The following is a 19,188-nucleotide window of genomic DNA, read 5'->3' as shown; positions in this document are numbered from 1 at the left end:
CATGAGTGAATGAAAAAAAAAAGGCAAGCATACGTAGGAAACGAAGTAGCAAAGATGGTTGTACCAGTTCTGTTGTCTTTCCATTTTGTTGGGAGAAGATTAGCTTTCTAAATAGTAAGCAAAGAAAGATCTTCATCAAGTACACAAAGTTCAGAATTCAGCAAATGAATTCTGAAACTGTAACAGAGAAAAAAAACAATTAGAATGTTAGTTCATTTCTAGAATTTTGTCAAGAAGAAATGAAAGAAACTACAATTTTGTTGCAGTGATACTTAAATCAAAGCTTGTGCTATCCTATTTCCAAGTTTCAACACGTCCTTTGCAAGATTTTTCATGATTCGAGTTTGTAGTCCAAATTTTTATAATTAAATTATTGATTTCCTGTTTCAGGAAGGAATTGAGTATTGTCTTGATTTTGTTTGTGTGCAATTCATTTATGCAATTCTCTAACCTGAAAATGTTCAATTAAACTTGTGACCACCTCATTGTCATTTGTTGTTCTTTTCTTTCCAAGATTTACATGGTTCAAAGCATACAACTTCAATGAATTGAAATTCCGAAACTATCCATCTTCATTCCAGAACAAGAATCAGTAAATTGGCATGAGTTGAAAAAAAAGTTACAAGTAAATAAGAAAAAGGGGAAAAGATTAAATATGAAGGAAGATAAAAATAATTCCCAACATAATGGAATTACATCAGTTGGATTTGAAGTAGAAGTTGTAGAGGACTTCTGAAACTGTATTTTGAATTGCAGTGCAAAAATTGAGCAACCTATTATTCTCCTCATCAATATGCAATGAACCACCATTGTCTTCTGATACCAGCCTATTAGATATTTATGTTTTAGATGGTCTTCTTCCTTCATGCTGTACAGACTTGGATGTTTTGATATTCTGCCTACTGCAGTTGAGGACTGATAGGTCTCTATTTTACAACACTTGTAGAATTTGTAGTGGGGTTTACAGGAAGTTGAAATACTTGAGATAAACATTAAGTTTAGAAGATCATGGAAATATAGATGTTATCATTTAAGCCATTGTGGAATCTTAAGTTAGTCACAAAAAAAGAAGTTATGAACAGAAATTAGCAGGAACTCAAAGGATCTATAACTTGGCGTCTAAAACAAGTTGAGTGCCAATTCTCTGTGTTGATTCTCAGCAACAACAACTGCAATTCAACCCCCTATTCTCCCGGTGCTAAATGAGAGTCAAGGACCAGTTGAGCCCTTCATAACGCAAGATGAAATTACCTCAACTCTCAGATACTTAAACTTAATCCAAGGAGTTCACATTTGTTTATGTTGAAGAGTGTGAGCTAATACCTAAATGTGAATTGTTTCTTGAAAACCTTAAGAGTACTTGCACTTACTTTGTCATATAAACCCCTTCATGATTGGAATCTTGCATTTACTTAATGCTGCAATCTAGCTTCAAATTTCAGCATCCCTTCAGAAATTTCCTGAATTTGACAACAAGGACACAACCTACAAGCTATTTTAAGGAAGGAGGTGAAGTAGAGCTGCCGGAGAGAAAAAGGAAGTCTATAGGAGAGAAGAAAATCAAAAACGCAAGATAAACATAAAGAAAATGAAAATTAAGGAAGAAAAAAGACTACAAAAGAAGTGAACTCATAGAAAATAAAATAACAACAGTTGAAAGAGAAGAAGAATAAAAAGAGACAAAACAAAAGAAAATAAGCTATGAGGAGATAAAAAAAGGAGACGAAATCAAAGAAACAAAATGAAAAAGGAAGTTAAAGATAAAGAGAAGCACATGTTGAAGCAACAAAAGGACAAGAACACAAAAAACAAATAGAAGAAGAAGAAGAAGAAAGAGAAAAAGAAAAGAAAAAAAGTAGAAAGAGAAAAACACAAATAAGGAAAAGATAAGAAGAGCCAGTTTAGAATAGGGTTAGAAGGGCATAGTTTGTTGAATGAGAAACTTAAAGCTCTTGTGCTAAAAGATCAAATGTAATTCAAGTAATTGAATTTCAGCATTATGATATAAAAGGTCAATTGATTTAAACAAAATTGTAATGACATTAAACCATTTAAATAAAATAATGAAAGTCTATAAACAAAATATAGATTAGCCATGCACATCAATGATCAGAAATATAATGGACAATAAGATACTAAGCTATTTTCATCAAAGAAAAAGGAATTGCTACAAGAACAACAAAAGATGCATTAATGAATATGAAAATAAAAAACTTAAATTGTAAATCAAAGAGGATCATTAATTTTTTTTACACTATAAAGATATATGTGAGAGAGACAACATATACTAGCAAGAAGGGTGATTAGACTTAAAAAGAGAAGCACAAGTGAAATGGAAAAAAAAAAAAAAGACAATCATACAAAGGAAACAAAGTGCAAAAAATAAAGCAAAAAAGATCAAGCAAAGAAAGATCAAATGTAAGGAAAAGATAAGAAGAGTCAGTTTAGAATAGGGTTAGAAGGGCATAGTTTGTTGAATGAAAAACTTAAAGCTCTTGTGCTAAAAGATCAAATGTAATTCAAGTAATTGAATTTCAGCATTATGATATAAAAGGTCAATTGATTTAAACAAAATTGTAATGACATTAAACCATTTAAATAAAATAATGAAAGTCTATAAACAAAATATAGATTAGCCATGCACATCAATGATCAGAAATATAATGGAAAATAAGATACTAAGATATTTTCATCAAAGAAAAAGGAATTGCTACAAGAACAACAAAAAATGCATTAATGAATATGAAAATAAAAAACTTAAATTGTAAATCAAAGAGGATCATTAATTTTTTTACACTATAAAGATATATGTGAGAGAGACAACATACACTAGCAAGAAGGGTGATTAGACTTAAAAGGAGAAGCACAAGTGAAATGGAAAAAAAAAAAAAAAGAATCATACGAAGGAAACAAAGTGCAAAAAATAAAGCAAAAAAGATCAAGCAAAGAAAGTGCAAACTTGGATAAAGGTTACAAGAATATAGTATGTCGAATGGAACAACTTGAAGTTCTAATAAAATCCTCAATTTATTAAATTTAAGAAATAGTGTGAAAAATTAATTTACGTTAAACAAATAGTGCTCACATTAAACAATTCTAATGACATAATTAGACTACACACAAAACATAAATCAACTATGGGCATCATTATCACAATTCAAATGCAAAATAAAAAATGCACGTAAGCTATATTTTCAAAAAAAAAAAAAAATCTAACAAAGAAAATACCATGGAGAGTGCATTATCTAATATTAAAGTCATAGTTAAATTGTAAACAAAAAAGGATTATCAAATATTAGTTGAGACAGAGGACAAAGAGGAAGTAGATAGAATTGAAGATCAACATTTAAAATTCACTAAAAGGAAACAAGAAGCAAGAAATAGTAAAAATAGAAAACGAAAAAGAAGAAAAATAATTAGAGAACAAATTAGGGAAGAAGAAAAAGAAGCAAAAAAGTTAGGAAAAAAAAAGAAAATAAAAGTAATATAAGACGAAGATTTATAAAAAAAAATTAGATCAAACATTTTGAATATTAGTAAAAGAAAGACAAATATGAAAACAAATAAGGAAAACATAAAGAGTGGCAATAAAAAATAATAATTTGAAGAATAAAAAGAACAATAAATAAAAAAAATGAAAATGAACAAGATAAAGAAAAGGACGAAAGAAGAGATAATCAAAAGTTATAGTGAAAAATGAAAAGTAGATAAAAAAATAATAAAAAACAAAAAAGAATAAACAAGGACAAAGGAAGAAGACAAAGAGGGAAGAAAACAAAAGCATACAAAGAAATCAAGATGATAAAAAGACATAAGAAAAGGTGAAGAAAAGCACAAAGGACAAGGTAAGAGTGGTAAAAGAAGACAAAAAATATATATATAGGATTGAATAACAATATTTAAAATAGAGTAACAAGAAGGAAAGAAAAAAGGGAATACAAGGAACAAGATCTAGTAAAAAAGATGAAAAAAAGAAAGAAAAAGAATTAAAGAGGATTAATTCGGAAAGATGAAAAAGGAAAAAAAGAAGACAAATATAAATAGAAACCCATAAAATGAGAGAGAAGGGAAGCAAAAGAAAAATAAACAAAAAATTAAGAACAATGAATAAACTTCATGAGAAGAAGACTAGGAGGAAAGAGAAAGAAAAGTATACAAATAAGATGATAAAAAAAGACATGAGACAAAAAAAGCACAAGGACAAAGGAAGAGTTGTAAAAAAGTACAAAAAGGAAGTAGATAGTGTAGAAAAGAAAATACGTATTGATAGAGAAGAATGACATAGGTAACCAGTACACATTCATACCAACTCGGCCTATTAAAGTGAGATTCCAATATATTTAAATCGTTCTTGGCTTATATATTTGTTGCTAAATTTTAGCTTCCCAATGGGTACCCACATATTATATTGATAAGACGACCTTAAATTTAATTAACGTCATGTATTATGTAACTACACATAGGATGTAGGTCGAATCATGTAGTAAAAAAATATACATAACCTTTTGTCATTCTAATAAAAATTGAGAGAAAAAATAAAGGATGATCAAGAAGAGAATTAAAAATTATAGGTGAATAAAGTTATTGGAGAATAAAAGAGTGCCCATAAAGTAGACTAAAAAAAAATAAAAAATAAACCTCATGAGAAGAGAGAGGAGAAAGAGAAGTAGACAGAATTTTAAAAAATAGATAAGGATCAAGGAGGAGGAAGAAGAGAAGAGACATAGAGATGAGAAAGTAGATAAATAAGGCATTAAAATTATGGAGTAGAAAATAAAAGAAGGGGAAGAGGAGAGACAACAATTAAAATCAAGAATGATTAAAATTAGAATAAAAAAAAGGTATTAATCGACGAATAAGAAATAAAAAATATAAAAAAAAATTTATCAAATTGTAAACTAGAAGAAAAAGACAACGATAAAAAATGAAGAAAGGTACAAAAAAACCAAAAACCCAAGAAGAAAATAAAGAAAATGAAAATTAAGGAAGAAAAAGGACCACAAAATAAATAATATTAATTGAAAAAATAAGAACAAATAGAGACCAAGCAAACGAAAATAAGCTAAAAGGAGAGAAAAAAACAAATATTAAAAGAGAAAGACAAGACAAATCGAAGAAACAAGAGGAAAAAAGAAGTTAAAGATGAAACAAAAAAAAAAAAGAGGCGGAAAAAGAGAAAAACGCAAATGAGGAAATAATAAGAGCATAGTTTGTTGGATGAAATACCTTGAAGATCTTATAATAAAAGACTCAAGCAATTCAAGTAATTCAATTTCAGCATTATGATATAATGGTCAGTTTATTTTAACCAAATTATAATAACTTTAAACTATTTGAATAAAACAATGGAAGTCTATAAACAAAATATGGATTCGCCATGCACATAAATGATCACAAATAAAAAGGAAAATAAGATATTTTCATCAAGGAAAAAGGAACTGCTACAAGAACAACAAGCATTAATGAATACGAAACTAAAAAACTTAAATCGTAAACCAAAGAGGATCATTAATTTTTTTCACACTATAAAGTTATATGTGAGAGAGACAAACATACAGTAGCAAGAAGGGTGATTAGACTTAAAAGGAGAAGCACAAGTGAAATGGAAAAATAAAAAAGGCAATCATACAAAGGAAACAAAGTGCAAAAAATAAAGCAAAAAAGATCAAGAAAAGAAAGTGCAAAGTTGGATAAGGGTTACAAGAATATAGTATGTCGAATGGAACAACTTGAAGTTCTAATAAAATCCTCAATTTATCAAATTTAAGAAATAGTGTGAAAAGTTAATTTACGTTAAACAAATAGTGCTCATATTATAAACAATTCTAATGACATAATTAGACTACACACAAAACATAAATCAACTATGGACATCATTATCACAATTCCAATGCAAAATAAAATATGCAAGTAATCTATATTTTAAAAAAAAAAAAATCTAACAAAGAAAGTACCATGGAGAGTGCATTATCTAATATGAAAAGCATATTTAAATTGTAAACAAAAAAGGATTATCAAATATTAGTTGAGTCAGAAGACAAAGAGGAAGTAGATAGAATTGAAGATCAACATTTAGAATTCACTAAAAGGAAACAAGAAGCAAGAAATAGTAAAAATAGAAAACGAAAAAGAAGAAGAAAAATTAGGAAAGAAGAAAAAGAAGCAAAAAAGTTAGGGAAAAAAAGAAAATAAAAGTAATATAAGATGAAGATTTATCAAAAAAATTAGATCAAACATTTTGAATATTAGTAGAAGAAAGACAAATATGAATACAACTAAGGAAAACATAAAGAGTGGCAATAAAAAATAATATTTGAAGAATAAAAAGAACAATAAATGAAAATGTCACGCCCCGGGGGGTCCCTGTCCGAAGAAATTTCGACAGCACCTCCCCTGTACGGCGGACAATATGAAACATTACTACATACAAAATATACATCAGCCACACTCGGCTGGAATATATGCACAAATAGAAACAACATAACACGCAGTTGAATATACTCAATCAACTCGTTGGACAAAATGAAATAACACATAACCATCATCTATAACCATCAGCCTAAACGGCTGGAACAAAATAGAAACACACACAGCGGAAGATAGAACGATAAATACTCAGCCTACACGGCTGGATGTAAACACAGCGAAAATCACAAAAGGAAAACGAATGTGTGACCGACAAAGACACTAACTAAATTACCTGCAACCAACAGACTAGACTCCATAAACCATATCGACGCATACAATACCAAGTTCACAAAACCAAAACATAAATAGTGTTGGAAACTAAAACCAGAAAAAGAACTATCCTCGAGTGTGACGTGGGACTGGCAGTCGGCATCTCTCCAAGCATCCATGACTCATCTATCTGTTATCTGGCGAAAGAAAACCATTTTGTGGGGTGGTGAGTATTGGAACTCAGCGGGTAAGGAAAGAGTTAGTGCATGAATATAACATGTAAGTAGAGAGTGCCAACAGTATACAGCCTCATAAAAGAAATAGCAGATACTATAATAGAACCAAAATAAACGCTCATACCTGAAACCATATCCTAGGCTAGGTATAGTAAGTCAGAACCGATACTAATCTGCTATCATACCGCTCATAACTACAGAGGTAATAAACAAGGTATATACAAATTTCCAATGAATAAACCAATATCTAAACATCTACAATGAGAATATATCTCAAAACAAGTAAGCATATCAGATACGTGAACAACAGCAGTAAATAATAACAGCATATATAGACAGCATCAGCCAAAACAAATATAATAACAACAGCGTATGCACGGATGGTCACTCCCGCCCACCTCTCTGCACCATGACCCCTGTATGGTCGAGAGGCGGGGTCAGTGACAGACTGTACACTACTCCAGCTACCACTCTCACGAGTGGTCGAGGGGACAGTTGCATAGTAGCTAACTAGCTACATCTCCGACGGGGTCCCTGCTGCTCGTCTCCGCCTACCACCACACGAACGGCCGAGTACGAGCGACAAGCCGCAGTGACTCCACCTACCACTCTCTCGAGTGGCGGAGGACGCGTCGTGTAATACGATGCGAACAATGCAACAGCCATCATATATATATATAAGCAGAAATAGGTATACTACATCGTACATAAATAAGCAACAGTCAAAACATACACACATGGTATCTAGTATCTGCTACTGATCATCGACAACAACAAGAGACTGTATGGATATAAAACGAGTAACTCAAAGGTTTTGATTGGAAGTATCAAGCATAGGAAAAATTACGAGTGGAGTCAAGATAAAGCAATTCTTATCCAAAATAGTTCACGACTAAGCTCGAAGAACTAGAGAATCAAAGTAAGAAGTACCCGCCTTTATACGTAGATTGTATCAACCGTCTTCAATCAACGTCCTGCAAATCACGTGATGTACAATTTAGCTAATTTCATAAACGACACTAGCTAAACCGAAACTTAACTTAATTAGGGAAAAACCTCAATTCAACTATGAACCTCGATTCACCTAAGTCAATAGCACATTCCACTCATTTTGTAACCATAATGATTCATTATTACTTTTTCCTAATCCATTTCCCTGCATAATCAAAGAACCTACACAGCAGCAAAACCATAACCCACCTAACAAATTCTGTCCGAAATCTGTAAACACAGAAAAACCAGCAACACAAAACTGCATCACAATCCTCCGAACAAGAGCCCAATCATCAATTCACCAGAACTGCCCTGTAACCCGAGACCATCACTAGTCAAGAACCCAAAGTCAAATTTCAATCACCTCCTTCAATTCTACACTGGAATCCGGAACCATTACAAAGCAAGAACAACATCCAATCCAAACCCCAACAGAAATGCCAACAAAAGTATGTTAAAGGATCATACTTACGAAGGGAATCTACTTGCTGGTTTGGTTAGGGCACGACTTGGAGAGAATCGGCGGCCGCGACTTCGGCTGAGGGTGAGATCGCAAGCTGTGGTGCCCGCGTGAGGGAGATCGGCTGGTGTCGTGATACTGGTGCACGGAGAAGCAGCGGCTATAGCTCGAGGAAGAAGAAGTCCCGGCTGTGCACAGGAACTCGCAAGGGTAATCGGGAGAAGTCGGCGGCGGGGAAAGGATTAGGGCAGGCAGCTGTGGCTCGAGAGGGAAAATCGTCGGTTGTGGTGTCGCGAGGTGAGGAGATCGCGTGAGGAGGAGAGGGAGTTCGGCGATCAAGGTTAGGGCACGAGAGAGATTTTAAAGGAAAGGAAAATTAAAACATTTAAGGAAATTAAACATTTCCTCGTTTAAATCGGATAACTTAAACAGACTTTTCCTTGGCCCAATAATTAATCCCCTTAACCTACCTCATACGAGCTCCAATTAATTCTCAAAAAATTTCTATAAATTTCTAAAAATTCCAATAAGATTATTCGTCCCTTAGCCTTATTATTTAATTATTATTTGGGTACCGTATTTTACATTCTCCCCTACTAATAAAAATTTGGTCCCCAAATTTACTACTCAACCCAAGGATCCTCATCCGAAGGTAACCACCAAGCCACATACTCATATATCACTTTATCCAAGTATAATGAGCAAGTCTCCCCTTTTCTGGTTAGTCGAGTCAATGGCAGGGCTACACTAGAGCGACCCTCAACAAATCTCCAACTGTATAGCATGACTCTTGGATTATGAACTCACCCTGCTTTCGCTATCCCTCACTACTACTTAACCAACTGTGAGCATATCAACTACCTCTAAAATCCATAACACGCACTATCGGCAAATCCTCCAATGTTCGTCCTGTGCACTCAGACAATCCATCTGTCTGAGATGAATGCTCTACTAAAACAGAACTCTGTATCCAATGCCTGTATAACCCCTGCTAGAATCACGGTGATAGCAGCAGCCATAAGAAATGATAATGCGTGCCAGAATTTCAATGGAAACAAAAAGGACGATAATGCGTGCCAGAATTTCAATGGAAACAAAAAGGACAGAATAAGTATCCCTAGCTTGTGAATATGTATTCAAATATTTATGATTGAACTAATAACTAGAGCACAAAGTGAAACCGTGAAGAAATGCTGCATCCTACCATAACAACTGTGAATTCTAGTAACTATTGCAACTGTTGTAATATAACACACAAGCAACTTGTAAACATCGGAGAAAAGAAACTAGAAAGAACATAGATTGATGGAGTAAAAACAAAACCTTATACCCAGGAGAAGGGATGAATCAGAATCATTGAAATAGTGGTCAAAGAAGTAGCACGTTGTATTTGGATTATAATAAGCAGATAAAAACATAAGGGAAGGTACTCTCTGATTATCATACATTTGAGAATCTTTTTATGTCCAGATCGGGACCAATCATTGACCATGAGAGGAACAGTGTTGTTAGCAAAAAGGTTTATATATGCTTGAAACAAAAATGATGGTTTATAAACCACACATTCAAACCTGGTAAGAAATCAATTCAAGCTTAGTGAGATGTAGATGGAAAGAGTAGTAAGAAAACAAATGAGTAGAGCAACTTTTACATAGAAAAGACATCATGCAAAATTGGAAACAGGCCTTCAACGTGGTGTTAGTTTGAGGTCACCTTTAATGATGAATCAATACGCTATATCTAGTCCTGGAATTTAGAAGGTTCAAAAGAATGCCACCACAACTTCCCATCTAAACTATTGTGTACAAGTAGATCTAAGGGGTAACTAATGTGGATAAGTAAAACTAAATTCCACCATGTGTATGAGCAAAATGTTTGCTAGGCAGAGCACAAACAATGTGACTAATGGATGATCTAGGAAAGCAAAGTTGGTATAACCAAGAGGTGACACATGTCCATACAAGAAGATCGTTGCAATAGATGGATCGAAGGTTACTTTGGTAATGCATGGCAAGGCATCATCAGGAAAAAATGATTCAACAATAGACAACTTACATCCTATAGCTCGAAGATATCTGTCGCTGCCTGGTCCCACAATTCAAGAGTCACATCGAGGGATCAACTTACAAAGGGAAAACAAAACAATCGTAACACCGAAAATCATAGAACGAACAAGATCGAAATTCCAAAAACACACAACCCAACATCGAAAATCCAGATCACGAAACCGGCTCTGATACCACTAAATTGGTATCAGATTAACTCGAAAATACAAAACACGAAAAACAACAGACATCATAAACCCCAAAACATCAAAAATAGGCATCGGAAAACCTGAGCTCTGATACCACTAAATTGGTATCAGATTAACTCGAAAATTCAAAACACGAAAGAAAAATCGTAAAACCTGAATAATAAAAATAGGCTTCGCAACCTGGGCTCTGATACCACTAAATTGGTATCAGATTAACTCGAAAATACAAAACACGAAAAACAACAGACATCGTAAACCCGCTCTGATACCACTAAATTGTCACGCCCCGGGGGGTCCCTGTCCGAAGAAATTTCGACAGCACCTCCCCTGTACGGCGGACAATATGAAACATTACTACATACAAAATATACATCAGCCACACTCGGCTGGAATATATGCACAAATAGAAACAACATAACACGCAGTTGAATATACTCAATCAACTCGTTGGACAAAATGAAATAACACATAACCATCATCTATAACCATCAGCCTAAACGGCTGGAACAAAATAGAAACACACACAGCGGAAGATAGAACGATAAATACTCAGCCTACACGGCTGGATGTAAACACAGCGAAAATCACAAAAGGAAAACGAATGTGTGACCGACAAAGACACTAACTAAATTACCTGCAACCAACAGACTAGACTCCATAAACCATATCGACGCATACAATACCAAGTTCACAAAACCAAAACATAAATAGTGTTGGAAACTAAAACCAGAAAAAGAACTATCCTCGAGTGTGACGTGGGACTGGCAACCTGCATCTACTCCAAGCATCCATGACTCATCTACCTGTTACCTGGCGAAAGAAAATCATTTTGCGAGGTGGTGAGTATTGGAACTCAGCGGGTAAAGAAAGGGATAGTGCATGAACATAACATACAGATAGAAAGTGCCAAACGTATACAATCTCATAAAAGAAATAGCAGATACTATAATAGAACCAAAATAGACGCTCATACCTGAAACCATATCCTAGGCTAGGTATAGTAAGTCAGAACCGATACTAATCTGCTATCATACTGCTCATAACTACAGAGGTAATAAGCAAGGTATATATAAATTTCCAATGACTAAACCAATATCTAAACATCTACAATGAGAATATATCTCAACACAAGTAAGCATATCAGCATACGTGAACAACAGCAGTAAGTAAGCAATAACAGCATATATAGACAGCAGCCAAAACAAATATAATAACAACAGCGTATGCACGGATGGTCACTCCCGCCCACCTCTCCGCACCATGACCCCTGTATGGTCGAGAGGCCGGGTCAGTGACAGACTGTACACCACTCCAGCTACCACTCACACGAGTGGCCGAGGGGACAGTTGCATAGTAGCTAACTAGCTACATCTGCGACGGGGTCCCTGCTGCTCGTACTCCAGCTACCACTCACACGAGTGGCCGAGTGCGGCACGACAGGACAAGCGGCATCAACTCCAGCTACCACTCTCTCGAGTGGCCGAGGATGCGGCATGCATGCAATGACATGATGCGAACAATGCAACAGTCATCATATATATATATATATATAAACAGAAACAGGTATGCTACATGAAGCCAGCATGCTCAATATCGTACATAAATAAGTAACAGTCAAAACATACAAACATGTTATCTAGTATCTGCTACTGATCATGGACAACAACAAGAGACTGTATGGATATAAAAATGAGTAACTCAAAGATTTTGAGTGGAAGTATCAATCACAGGAAAAATTACGAGTGGAGTCAAGATAAAGCAATTCTTATCCAAAATAGTTCATGCACTAAGTTCGAAGAACTAGAGAATCAAAGTAAGAAGTACCCGCCTTTATACGTAGATTGTATCAACCGTCTTCAATCAACGTCCCGCAAATCACGTGATGTACAATTTAGCTAATTTCATAAACGACACTAGCTAAACCGAAACTTAACTTAATTAGGGAAAAACCTCAATTCAACTATGAACCTCGATTCACCTAAGTCAATAGCACATTCCACTCATTTTGTAACCATAATGATTCATTATTACTTTTTCCTAATCCATTTCCCTGCATAATCAGAGAACCTACACAGCAGCAAAACCATAACCTACCTAACAAATTCTGTCCGAAATCTGTAAACACAGAAAAACCAGCAACACAAAACTGCATCACAATCCTCCGAGCAAGAGCCCAATCATCAATTCACCAGAACTGCCCTGTAACCCGAGACCATCACCAGTCAAGAACCCAAAGTCAAATCTCAATCACCTCCTTCAATTCTACACTGGAATCCAAAACCATTACAAAGCAAGAACAACATCCAATCCAAAACCCAACAGAAATGCCAACAAAAGTATGTTAAAGGATCATACTTACGAAGGGAATCTACTTGCTGGTTTGGTTAGGGCACGACTTGGAGAGAATTAGCGGCCGCGACTTCTGCTGAGGGTGAGATCGCAAGCTGTGGTGCCTGCGTGAGGGAGATCAGTTGTTGCCGTGATGCTGGTGCAAGGAGAAGCGGCGGCTATAGCTCAAGGAAGAAGAAGTCCCGGCTGTGCACAGGAACTCGCAAGGGTAATCGGGAGAAGTCGGCGGCGGGGAAAGGATTAGGGCAGGCAGCTGTGGCTCGAGAGGGAAAATCGTCGGTTGTGGTGTAGCGAGGTGAGGGGATCGCGTGAGGAGGAGAGGGAGTTCGGCGATCAAGGTTAGGGCACGAGAGAGATTTTAAAGGAAAGGAAAATTAAAACATTTAAGGAAATTAAACATTTCCTCGTTTAAATCGGATAACTTAAACAGACTTTTCCTTGGCCCAATAATTAATCCCCTTAACCTACCTCATACGAGCTCCAATTAATTCTCAAAAAATTTCTATAAATTTCTAAAAATTCCAATAAGATTATTCGTCCCTTAGCCTTATTATTTAATTATTATTTGGGTACCGTATTTTACAGAAAATGAACAAGATAAAGAAAAGGACGAAAGAAGAGATAATCAAAAGTTATAGTGGAAAATGAAAAGTAAATAAAAAATAATAAAAAACAAAGAAGAATAAACAAGGATAGAGGAATAAGACAAGGAGGGAAGAAAACAAAAGCATACAAAGAAGAAGAGAAAAAAATCAAGATGATAAAAAGACATAAGCAAAGGTGAAGAAAAGCACAAAGGACAAGGGAAGAGTGGTAAAAGAAGACTATATATATATATATATATATATATAGAATTGAATAATAACATTTAAAATAGAGTAACAAGAAGGAAAGAAAAAAGGGAATACAAGGAACAAGATCTAGTAAAGAAGAAGAAAAAAAGAAAGAAAAAGAATTAAAGAGGATTAATTCGGAAAGATGAAAAAGGAAAAAAAGAAGACAAATATAAAGAGAAACTCATAAAATGAAAGAGAAGGGAAGCGAAAGAAAAATAAACAAAAAATTAAGAACAATGAATAAACTTCAAGAGAAAAAGACAAGGAGGAAAGAGAAAGAAAAGTATATAAATAAGATGATAAAAAAAAGACATGAGACAAAAAAAGCACAAGGACAAAGGAAGAGATGTAAAAAAGTACAAAAAGGAAGTAGATAGTGTAGAAAAGAAAATACACATTGATAGAGAAGAATGACATAGGTAACCAGTACACATTCATACCAACTCGACCTACTAAAGTGAGATTCCAATATATTTAAATCGTTCTTGCTTATATATTGGCTACTAAATTTTAGCTTCCCAATGGGTACCCACATATTATATTGATAAGACGACCTTAAATTTAATTAACTTCATGACTAGACATAGGTTGTAGGTCGAATGATGTAGTAAAAAAATATACATAACCTTTTGTCATTCTAATAAAAATTGAGAGAAAAGACAAAAATAGAAAAAATAAAGGATGATCAAGAAGATAATTAAAAATTATAGGTGAATAAAGTTATTGGAGAATAAAAGAGTGCCCATAAAGTAGACCAAAAAATTTTAAAAATAAACCTCATGAGAAGAGAGAGGAGAAAGAGAAGTAGACAGAATTTTAAAAAATAGATAAGGATCAAGGAGGAGGAAGAAGAGAAGAGACATAGAGATGAGAAAGTAGATAAATAAGGCATTAAAAAATAAACAAGCATATAATAAAAGAAGGGGAAGAGGAGAGAAAACAATTAAAATCAAGAATGATGAAAATTAGAATTAAAAATAAAGGTATTGATCGATAAACAAGAAATAAAAATATAAAAATAAATTTATCAAATTGTAAACTAGATGAAAAAGACAACAGTAAAAAATGAAGAGAGGTACAAAAAAAACCAAAAACCCAAGAAGAAAATAAAGAAAATGAAAATTAAGGAAGAAAAAGGACCACAAAATAAATAATATTAATTGAAAAAAATAAGAACAAATAGAGACCAAGCAAACGAAAATAAGCTAAAAGGAGAGAAAAAAACAAATATTAAAAGAGAAAGACAAGACAAATCGAAGAAACAAAAAAAAAAAGAGGCGGAAAAAGAGAAAAACGCAAATGAGGAAATAATAAGAAGAGCATAGTTTGTTGGATGAAATACCTTGAAGATCTTATAATAAAAGACTCAAGCAATTCAAGTAATTGAATTTCAGCATTATGATATAATGGTCAGTTTATTTTAACCAAATTATAATAACTTTAAACCATTTGAATAAAACAATGGAAGTCTATAAACAAAATATGGATTCGCCATGCACATAAATGATCATAAATAAAATGGAAAATAAGATATTTTCATCAAGGAAAAAGGAACTGCTACAAGAACAACAAGCATTGATGAATACGAAACTAAAAAACTTAAATTGTAAACCAAAGAGGATCATTAATTTTTTTCACACTATAAAGTTATATGTGAGAAAGACAAACATACAGTAGCAAGAAGGGTGATTAGACTTAAAAGGAGAAGCACAAGTGAAATGGAAAAATAAAAAAGGCAATCATACGAAGGAAACAAAGTGCAAAAAATAAAGCAAAAAAGATCAAGAAAAGAAAGTGCAAAGTTGGATAAGGGTTACAAGAATATAGTATGTCGAATGGAACAACTTGAAGTTCTAATAAAATCCTCAATTTATCAAATTTAAGAAATAGAGTGAAACGTTAATTTACGTTAAACAAATAGTGCACATATTAAACAATTCTAATGACATAATTAGACTACACACAAAACATAAATCAACTATGGACATCATTATCACAATTCCAATGCAAAATAAAATAAGCAAGTAATCTATATTTAAAAAAAAAAATCTAACAAAGAAAGTACCATGGAGAGTGCATTATCTAATATGAAAAGCATAGTTAAATTGTAAACAAAAAAGGATTATCAAATATTAGTTGAGTCAAAAGACAAAGAGGAAGTAGATAGAATTGAAGATCAACATTTAGAATTCACTAAAAGGAAACAAGAAGCAAGAAATAGTAAAAAATAGAAAATGAAAAAGAAGAAAAAAAATTAGAGAACAAATTAGGAAAGAAGAAAAAGAAGCAAAAAAGTTAGGAAAAAAAAAGAAAATAAAAGTAATATAAAACGAAGATTTATCAAAAAAAATTAGATCAAACAATTTGAATATTAGTAGAAGAAAGACAAATATGAATACAACTAAGGAAAACATAGAGAGTGACAATAAAAAATAATAATTTGAAAAATAAAAAGAACAATAAATGAAAAAAAAATGAAAATGAACAAGATAAAGAAAATGACGAAAGAAGAGATAATCAAAAGTTATAGTGGAAAATGAAAAGTAAATAAAAATATAAAAAACAAAGAAGAATAAACAAGGATAGAGGAAGAACACAAGGAGGGAAGAAAACAAAAGCATATAAAGAAGAAGAGAAAAAAAAATCAAGATGATAAAAAGACATAAGCAAAGGTGAAGAAAAGCACAAAGGACAAGGGAAGAGTGGTAAAAGAAGACAATATATATATATATATATATATATATATATAAAAGACTGAATAACAATAATTAAAATAGAGTAACAAGAAGGAAAGAAAAAAGGGAATACAAGGAACAAGATCTAGTAAAGAAGAAGAAAAAAAGAAAGAAAAAGAATTAAAGAGGATTAATTCGGAAAGATGAAAAAGGAAAAAAAGAAGACAAATATAAATAGAAACCCATAAAATGAAAGAGAAGGGAAGCGAAAGAAAAATAAACAAAAAATTAAGAACAATGAATAAACTTCAAGAGAAGAAGACAAGGAGGAAAGAAAAAGAAAAGTATACAAATAAGATGATAAAAAAAAGACATGAGACAAAAAAAACACAAGGACAAAGGAAGAGTTGTAAAAAAGTACAAAAAGGAAGTAGATAGTGTAGAAAAGAAAATACACATTGATAGAGAAGAATGACATAGGTAACCAGTACACATTCATACCAACTCGACCTACTAAAGTGAGATTCCAATATATTTAAATCGTTCTTGGCTTATATATTTGCTACTAAATTTTAGCTTCCCAATGGGTACCCACATATTATATTGATAAGACGACCTTAAATTTAATTAACTTCATATATAATGCAACTACACATAGGTTGTAGGTCGAATCATGTAGTAAAATAATATACATAACCTTTTGTCATTCTAATAAAAATTGAGAGAAAAGACAAAATAGAAAAAATAAAGGATGATCAACAAGAGAATTAAAAATTATAGGTGAATAAAGTTATTGGAGAATAAAAGAGTGCCCATAAAGTAGACAAAAAAATTTTAAAAATAAACCTCATGAGAAGAGAGAGGAGAAAGAGAAGTAGACAGAATTTTAAAAAATAGATAAGGATCAAGGAGGAGGAAGAAGAGAAGAGACATAGAGATGAGAAAGTAGATAAATAAGGCATTAAAAAATGAACAAGCATATGGAGTAGATAATAAAAGAAGGGGAAGAGGAGAGAAAACAATTAAAATCAAGAATGATGAAAATTAGAATAAAAAAATAAAGGTATTGATCGATAAATAAGAAATAAAAAATATAAAAATAAATTTATCAAATTTTAAACTAGAAGAAAAAGATAACGGTAAAAAATGAAGAGAGGTACAAAAAAATCAAAAACCCAAGATGAAAATAAAGAAAATGAAAATTAAGGAAGAAAAAGGACCACAAAATAAATAATATTAATTGAAAAAAATAAGAACAAATAGAGACCAAGCAAACGAAAATAAGCTAAAAGGAGAGAAAAAAACAAACATTAAAAGAGAAAGACAAGACAAATCGAAGAAACAAGAGGAAAAAAGAAGTTAAAGATGAAACCAAAAAAAAAAAGAGGCGGAAAAAGAGAAAAACGCAAATGAGGAAATAATAAGAAGAGCATAGTTTGTTGGATGAAATACCTTGAAGATCTTATAATAAAAGACTCAAGCAATTCAAGTAATTGAATTTCAGCATTATGATATAATGGTCAGTTTATTTTAACTAAATTATAATAACATTAAATCATTTGAATAAAACAATGGAAGTCTATAAACAAAATATGGATTCGACATGCACATCAATGATCACAAATAAAATGGAAAATAAGATATTTTCATCAAGGAAAAAGGAACTGCTATAAGAACAACGAGCATTAATGAATACGAAACTAAAAAACTTAAATTGTAAACCAAAGAGGATCATTAATTTTTTTAACACTATAAAGTTATATGTGAGAGAGACAAACATTCAGTAACAAGAAGGGTGATTAGACTTAAAAGGAGAAGCACAAGTGAAATGAAAAAAAAAAGGCAATCATACGAAGGAAACAAAGTGCAAAAAATAAAGCAAAAAAGATCAAGAAAAGAAAGTGCAAAGTTGGATAAGGGTTACAAGAATATAGTATATCGAATGGAACAACTTGAAGTTCTAATAAAATTCTCAATTTATCAAATTTAAGAAATAGTGTGAAAAGTTAATTTACGTTAAACAAATAGTGCTCACATTATAAACAATTCTAATGACATAATTAGACTACAAACAAAACATAAATCAACTATGGACATCATTATCACAATTCCAATGCAAAATAAAATATGCAAGTAATCTATATTTTAAAAAAAAATCTAACAAAGGCAAACAGGAAGTAGATAGAATTGAAGATCAACATATTCAAAACAAGAAGCAAGAAATAGTAAAAATAGAAAACGAAAAAGAAGAAGAAAAATAAATAGAGAACAAATTAGGAAAGAAGAAAAAGAAGCAAAATAGTTAGGAAAAAAAAAAAAAGTAATATAAGACGAAGATTTATCAAAAAAAATTAGATCAAACATTTTGAATATTAGTAGAAGAAAGACAAATATGAATACAACTAAGGAAAACATAGAGAGTGGCAATAAAAAATAATAATTCGAAAAATAAAAAGAACAATAAATGAAAAAAAAATGAAAATGAACAAGATAACGAAAAGGACGAAAGAAGAGATAATCAAAAGTTATAGTGGAAAATGAAAAGTAAATAAAAATATAAAAAACAAAGAAGAATAAACAAGGATAGAGGAAGAAGACAAGGAGGGAAGAAAACAAAAGCATACAAAGAAGAAGAGAAAAAAAAAATCAAGATGATAAAAAGACATAAGCAATGGTGAAGAAAAACACAAAGGACAAGGGAAGAGTG

General features: G+C 32.3%; 2 long non-coding RNA genes across 3 annotated transcripts in view; both read right to left on the bottom strand.

The window, feature by feature from the left end:
• Positions 1-19,188, bottom strand: part of LOC122052068 — a 65,074-nt gene that overhangs the window by 12,318 nt on the left and 33,568 nt on the right. The gene's annotated exons all lie outside the window — the stretch shown is intronic.
• LOC122052069 lies at positions 7,848-8,470 on the bottom strand. The gene is made up of 3 exons (XR_006131767.1): positions 8,380-8,470; positions 8,115-8,219; positions 7,848-7,888 (listed from the first exon to the last, which is right to left on the bottom strand). It is a non-coding gene; the product is annotated as an uncharacterized LOC122052069 (long non-coding RNA).

The sequence above is a fragment of the Zingiber officinale genome, chromosome 3A (genome assembly GCF_018446385.1).
Source record: "Zingiber officinale cultivar Zhangliang chromosome 3A, Zo_v1.1, whole genome shotgun sequence".
NCBI classification, from domain to species: domain Eukaryota; kingdom Viridiplantae; phylum Streptophyta; class Magnoliopsida; order Zingiberales; family Zingiberaceae; genus Zingiber; species Zingiber officinale.
This window is presented reverse-complemented; position numbering and strand designations above follow the sequence as displayed.